Source organism: Mustelus asterias, chromosome 17, assembly GCF_964213995.1.
Source record: "Mustelus asterias chromosome 17, sMusAst1.hap1.1, whole genome shotgun sequence".
Classification (NCBI taxonomy): Eukaryota; Metazoa; Chordata; class Chondrichthyes; order Carcharhiniformes; family Triakidae; genus Mustelus; species Mustelus asterias.
Genome location: NC_135817.1, coordinates 23,755,018 through 23,761,940, shown reverse-complemented (window position 1 = coordinate 23,761,940; position 6,923 = coordinate 23,755,018). Strand labels below are relative to the sequence as shown.

At 39.5% G+C, this 6,923-nt stretch overlaps 1 pseudogene; it reads left to right on the top strand.

Annotated features, from left to right (window-relative positions):
- Positions 1–4,472: 4,472 nt before the first annotated feature.
- Positions 4,473–4,675, top strand: LOC144506724 (U2 spliceosomal RNA; annotated as a pseudogene).
- Positions 4,676–6,923: the final 2,248 nt, after the last annotated feature.

The following is a 6,923-nucleotide window of genomic DNA, read 5'->3' as shown; positions in this document are numbered from 1 at the left end:
AGCATACAAAAATGGTGAAAAGGATCATTAGGAAGTGGTGAGACACTACAACAAGGCTATGAGACACTTCATATAGAGATGGCGAGGTACACCATTGGGAGGTGATAAGGCACAGTATAGGGAAACGGCAAGGCACATAAGGAGATAGTAAGGTGCATCTTACAGAAGTGTTAAATTACAATTTAGGGAGAGATTGAGGCATACCACAGGTACAATATAGAGAGGTTATACAGTACAGCAAATGGAGGTGTTAAGGTTCACTGTAAAGAAGGGGAAAGGCACACCATAGCGAGGTGATAAGATACACTAAATAGAAGGGGTAATGCACAGGAAGGAGGCAATGGGAGAATTATGAAATAGTTAATTATAAACAATTGAATTATTTTGATATATAGCTCACTGAAAATAATCTTTCATCCATGATATAACACAACAATAAAAAAAGCTGTAATCAGAGAAGATGGAAAGATACCAGTTTGATCAAACATCGAGAGGAAGATTATTTACAATGAGAACAGCTGGAGCACAACCAACTGGAAATTGAATTTTTATAAAAACGCTTGAGAATATGTTGCATTTTGATTTACAAATGATTGATAATCAACGGGAGAATTTTTAATTGGTACATATTGCTGGAATTTGGTAGTTAACCTGTATAGAAATACAGCCTCAGGAAAAGAGGAATTAAATAACTCCTCTAGGGAAATGGCATTCAGAAGCTAGATTGTAGTAAATCTAAAGATTAACTGGTCAAAATCACTTGAAGGCCACTAAATATCCTGTCATTATTTTCCTCAGGAGTAGCAAAGCTTCCTGTTTGGGGTCAGAGATAAATAATGTTGACGGAATGCAAAGTGAACACTTGGCTTTTTGTGAAGGATCAAAAAACAGGAATGCATGACAAAATATTATGAAGGGCCAGGCAAAGGACTTGCTTCCAAAAGGTCACTCAGTTCTTTTGCCTCTATAATAACTGGTCATTCAGAGTGCTGCCGGATCCATGGTTTCCTTCTAGAGGAGCTACATACTAATAGACTTCAATCAAAGGATGAGTGCAGAACAGATCACAGAGCATTATGGAACAGACAGTGCTCTCCAACAATGTCTGAATGAAGCGGGGGGACAGCAGTGCAGCTTAAGGAACAAATGTGAGCTAACATAATAAGTTACCAAACCAACCTTTTACTAGCTAATAGAATTGTAACTTATGTGAGGGTCTAAGACCTCACCCAATAATATATAGATTCCTCATTGCTCTTTCTAATTTTAAAAAAATCAGAACAAAGACCCGTAAAGTTGCTGATTCTATGTCAGTCTGTGACCTGGAACAAAGAGACAATTTGGCAGTTTTGGGAAAACTCTCATCTCGTTATGTCTGAGGAGCCACTGACGATCACATTTGAACTGCACAGCTCAAAGAGAGCAATACAAAGGCCATCTGCATTTAATAACCCAGGCTGGCCAGAAAGTCTACTAAAACAAAAGGCCCCACCAACCTTTGTTACAATGCATAATGGCTGAGACTTTTAACAGTCTTTGAAACCCAGCAATGGGCACACATCCTTTGGTGGAGACTGGGTGGAGAGGTGGGGCTCATTTGAGATGGGCTTCTGGAACAAGTCATACAGCCTTGCTGAACTGAAGAAGCCAATCTGCTTTGTATTATTTGACTAACAGCCTCACTGATGAGGATCTCTGCCTAGGTGGAACACATATTCCCATTGACACTGCTTCTACTGGAAATTTTAAACATCACCTACAAGACTGATTCATCTCTGCATGCTCATTGTGTGAAGTCCACATCATTGGAAAAGTGAATTCTACAACTTTAATTTTCAGTCCGCCAACCTCCATGAAGAAATACCTAATGGATGTTGATTTTGGACTCTGGAACCAATATTTATTTTCTGTGGTCGCTGTACCCTAAATCATTCAATTCACTATCCCTCCCTTTACTGTCTGCAAAATGTCGGAGGCGACATTGTGACCCACCTCCCATGTTTTGAGTGTGTGCCAATAAACTAATCTTTGAGTTCATCCTATCTGGAGTTTGCTGTGGGGTAATTAATAGAAAATTGGATTACACCAAACCCGAGGGATTGAAGAAATAACTTATAAAGAGGGGAACAAATCAAAATACATTTCTGTTTATGGACAGGTAGTGAGAGGAGAAATTAGAGCTGTTTAAATTAACCTCCCTAACTCCTATCCAAAGATTTTTCAAAACATTTGTTGCTTTTTTTGGAACCTGTATACTTAGCATTGTAATGGCTAATATTTGTCTTTTAAGAGACTTTTGGATAGGTTCATGGAGGTTAGTAAGATAGAGGGTTATAGATGAGCCTAGAAGGTAAGGAAATTGTTCAGCGCAACTTGTGGGCCGAAGGGCCTGTTTGTGCTGTAGCTTTTCTATGTTCTATGTTCTATTTAAGTTTACTTATCAACAGAAGTTAGTAAGTGGCTCTGATAATTTTAGTTCCGATATTTCCTATGCAGTGGACAATGATGAATACCAACTAAATGCGATAGATAGTGTAAGTATTTTTGTCTTTTCAAGATTTCGATTGAGTAAATAAGGCAAATCTGTTGCCTTTGGCAGAAGGTTGGTAGCAGAGTTTGCAGATTTAATGTATTGTCACAAGAGCCAGAGGGAGACAAGAGGATTTTTTTTTCCCCCACAGAGAGTTATGATGATCTGGAAAGCACTGCCTGACAGAGTGATGATAGCAGACACAAAATAAAAAGGGAATTGGATCATTCCTTGAAGGAAAAACATTTACAGGCCTATAGGCATAATGGGCTGGATTTTGATACAATTGGTTTGCAAACTCATTTCAGAGGGCAATTAAAAATCAAAACATTGCTTTGAGTGTGAAGTTATGTACTGGTCAGAATGGGTAAGGACTTTACTTCCCTTAAGGATGTTAATTAATCAAGTGGGCGGATGTATATGACAATCTGGTAGTTTCATGGTCACAATTGTTTCTATTAGTTTGTAATTCCAAATTGTATTTAATTAATTAACAACTTAAATTCCACAGCTGCTATGGTATGTTTTGAACATATGTTTCAGGATCATTAGGGGACAAATCTAGATTTCTATTGATACCAGCATAATTATAGTGTTGTGTTCTAAGCCAGGCTTTTTAATCAAAAATGATTGTACTATTTACTGGCTGAAAACCACAGATTAAGTTTTTAAAAACTGAAATAGCATTCCAATGACCTGAAACAGCAATTTTTAAATTGGCTGGTCATTTGCATGTCTGTATCTCAAATTCCAAAGCCATTCTAATGGAGTCAACCCATCTTGAAACCTCCATCAAAAGCAATTGCTGTGTGAATAGACCATCTCCTAATCCATTCACAAAACATACAGATAATCCACTGGGTACTTAACTGGGTGGGGACCAAGCATTAGCCATAATCACTTCAGACAAGAACTCTGGCTGAGAAAGGAATTCACCCAGCCATGGTCTAATCACATAAACCAAGGACCTGGAATCCACTAGGCATGACCATGTTTGGGTAACTGGTCAGTTGGAGAGAGAATCATGTAACAAGCCAAATAACCCTTTTTAGTGTTCAGAAATTGCTTTTCTCCAGACCACAAAACAGAAGAAGCACTAAAGTGGCAGGACCCCAGTGGGATACACTCTCTTTCCTCGCCCTTTCTCCATCCAGCTTGCAAGTTTGAGCTCTGTTTGCTCTGATTACCCATACGCTGCAGACAGCATTAGCCCAGCAGCTACTGACTCAAAGATTATTTATCATGTGTCAACATATTTATATTGTCTTGCATCAAATCCAGAGGGACTATTGAGCTCAGCCTGAAATTATCCAAGTCATCAGTAAACTAGAACCGTATACCTTTAACTTTCGCTGGAGTCAATGATTGAATCCTTTCATTCTGTAATGTGTGTGTGTATATATGTATATATATATATATATATATAGGCAAGTCAGGGCATTTTTATTATTTCCTTAGAGCAGGTTTAAATACAATAAATACTATTCTCTTATTTTTTTAAAATATACTTACATGAGACCTGTTTATATGTCTCTTGCAGTTCACACAAAATAAACCATTAAACACTCAGTGAATTGGCAAACATATGCTTTAAAACAAATGAGTGAGGGAAGAGGGGGGTGGGCATTCCTCCTTGCCCGATAGTAATCAAATGCTACTGAAGAGCCTCCTTCTATGCTGTATCATTCTCTGATTCTACATTTTCAAAATAATCTTTTACTAGTGATTTTGAGTTAAAACATGCAACACGTTCAATTAAAACTTCCAGAAAAACTACAGAGCAGCCCAGGAGGTTATACATCCATCTGGTGCATCTGCCATTAGAATCCAAACTATTCTTTTGACAAGCAATACCTAAAAGTCACTTAACTATCTCATGGAATCCATTACAATGTTGATCTCTGAGATCTTATACAGAAACCCAGACCCCAGGCCCAGAACAATAATATTCTTGGCCTTTTGGCTAAGATCAAGTGTAGTATGGATAGGATGCTGTGCTTAGTTGAGGTCATTAGGTTACATTTAAGCTTCATTTGAAGCAATTTTTAAAAGCGGCATCTCGGCCTTTTGGCTAAGATGCAAATGAGATCAAGCTTTGGAGGAGGTACAATGCCTACTCCAATCAGCTTGGATCATGTAGATCAAGCCCAAGACAGGAGGTGAGAAGCCCTGTCTTGTCAGTTTGGATCGGAAATGTCTCAACTTGTTGAGACTCTGAATTGGACTTAATTTGATTGAATTGGAATAAAAAAATTAAAAAAAATATTGTGACCCAGTGTCTTCCCAAAGATACATTTTAAAACCAAAATATTATTTGAGAAACAGCACAAGCCCTCTTTCAATCCATGCAAAAACAGTCCCATGCTGATTAGCGGTAAAGAATCACCAATTCCAAAACCAATTCCTCTGAATATTTTCTTCAGATAGTGGCTGAATATTTTATTGGTTCTGATTAAATTTGAATAATCAACAATGGAGAATAATAAATTTTAAAAATACTAATGTATTGCATGCTTCACCTTTACCCTTGCAAACTGAACACTGGGCAGACAGTCCGGTGATTGTTATGAGTTACAAAAGCGAAATACTGCAGATGCTGGAGATCAGAAATAAGTACAGAAAATGTGGAAAAACCCAGCAGATCTGGCAGCATCTGTGGAGACAACAGCGTTAACATTTCAGGTCGATGGCCTTTCACCTCGGGAGGAATTCTCTCAACCCGCCAGCGGTGGCGGGTTTGGTGGCAGGCGCGGAGAAGTCAGAAACCCACAGCATAAAATTCCATTGCAGTTCTCCTAATGGTGGGCCAAGAGGAGCAGTGCGGAAGGAGGGCTGTGCAAGGATGCGAGGGGGATGCAGAAGGTTAGGGCAAGGGCTCACAATGACAGGCAAAGGGGCAAGGAGATATATGAAGAGGAGAAACAATTGAAGGCAGAGGGAAAACTAGGGGAAGGAGGCTGGACCCTGACAACCCTGCATCACAAACGAGGGGTCAAAGGCCCCCTACTGCAACATACTGGAAAGGGATGGATGAAGGCTCCGGAGGCAGTGGGTTGAGATCCTAATGGGGCATGGGCATTTCGGAGGTGATGGGCTCAGAGAGAGGGTGGCTGAATTGAGGAAAAGACTTCTTCAGGCTGCTAGTCTTTTCCCTCCGTATTGCTGACATCTGCACAGTCTGGTGAAGACAGGTGAGTTCGAGAGAGTGATACGTGTATGTGCTGGACTGGTATTTAATTATGGCGCCAGAACTTTGATCCCATCATCTGAAGGCAGGCAGATAAATCAACTGCTGGTCCACCAGGAGGGTCAGAGAGGGAACTCTAATGAGGTTCCAAATGTAGAATCTGATGTAGGATCCCACCATTCTGGTCAACTGGATAGGCACTGCCGGAACTACCCACCACCACATAATCTCAAAATGGGAGAACTCCACTCCGAGAGTGGTGTAAATTGAGACAATCATCGATTTTCAAAAGGAAATAAACTTCTGGGGCTATGGGGATAGAGTAGAGGAAGGGCAACGATTGGCTTACTTTACAGTGAGCCAGCATGGAGTTGATTGGTAGAAGAGTCCCTTTCCATGGCATTAAAACTCTATAACTCATGAGTATTATGCCTGATTTTAACGTTTGTTACTCTAATGAGTTGATAAATAAATAAAACACGTTTACTTCTTAAAATGAGAAACTCTCCAATGTTCACACGCTATAATGTTGGTATGCAAATTGACCTTTGAAGCCCTGAAAAATCAGTCCAAAAATGGGGGTCAACTTGTACCACCAAGAATAAAATTGAACCACAGGTATGGATGTGTGTGTGTATGTGTGGGGTCACTATTTTGAAATGTCATTGGTATCGGACACAGAATGGGCATGTCTTAAACTGCCGTGCATCTCGGCAACACAGCCTGCATCGCCTGCTAGCTCCCATGCACCCAGTTATCATGTTCTGGTAAAGATGTTTGTGGGTTCAACTCCTGATCCAGACACATTTGTGGAGTGAAAAATAGAGGTTGACTACTGATGTGAGTATCATATGTTGTGGTTGTGGTTGAAAGCGTAAGGGAGTCACTTTTACCCTGACTATATGTGAAACCATACCTTTTGGGGCCAAGAAAATGTACCATATTTTAAAGTAAATATTCATCCATGACTTAATTGTATTGGCTTCTGGGTGATGATTTCTTCTGCAGAAGGTATTTGATGTTAAGTAAAGCAATAATGCATTTTACACTTTTCCAATTATATTATTTCATCTATTTATTTGTCATGTTACTTCCAATTTCTATCATGCACTTTTACCGAGAGTTGGCATTAACAGCATTTTTTTTGCTAGGGTGTGTGCCAACGCTGCAGTAGATTGACAAGCATATTATTATAATTGGTTTTCA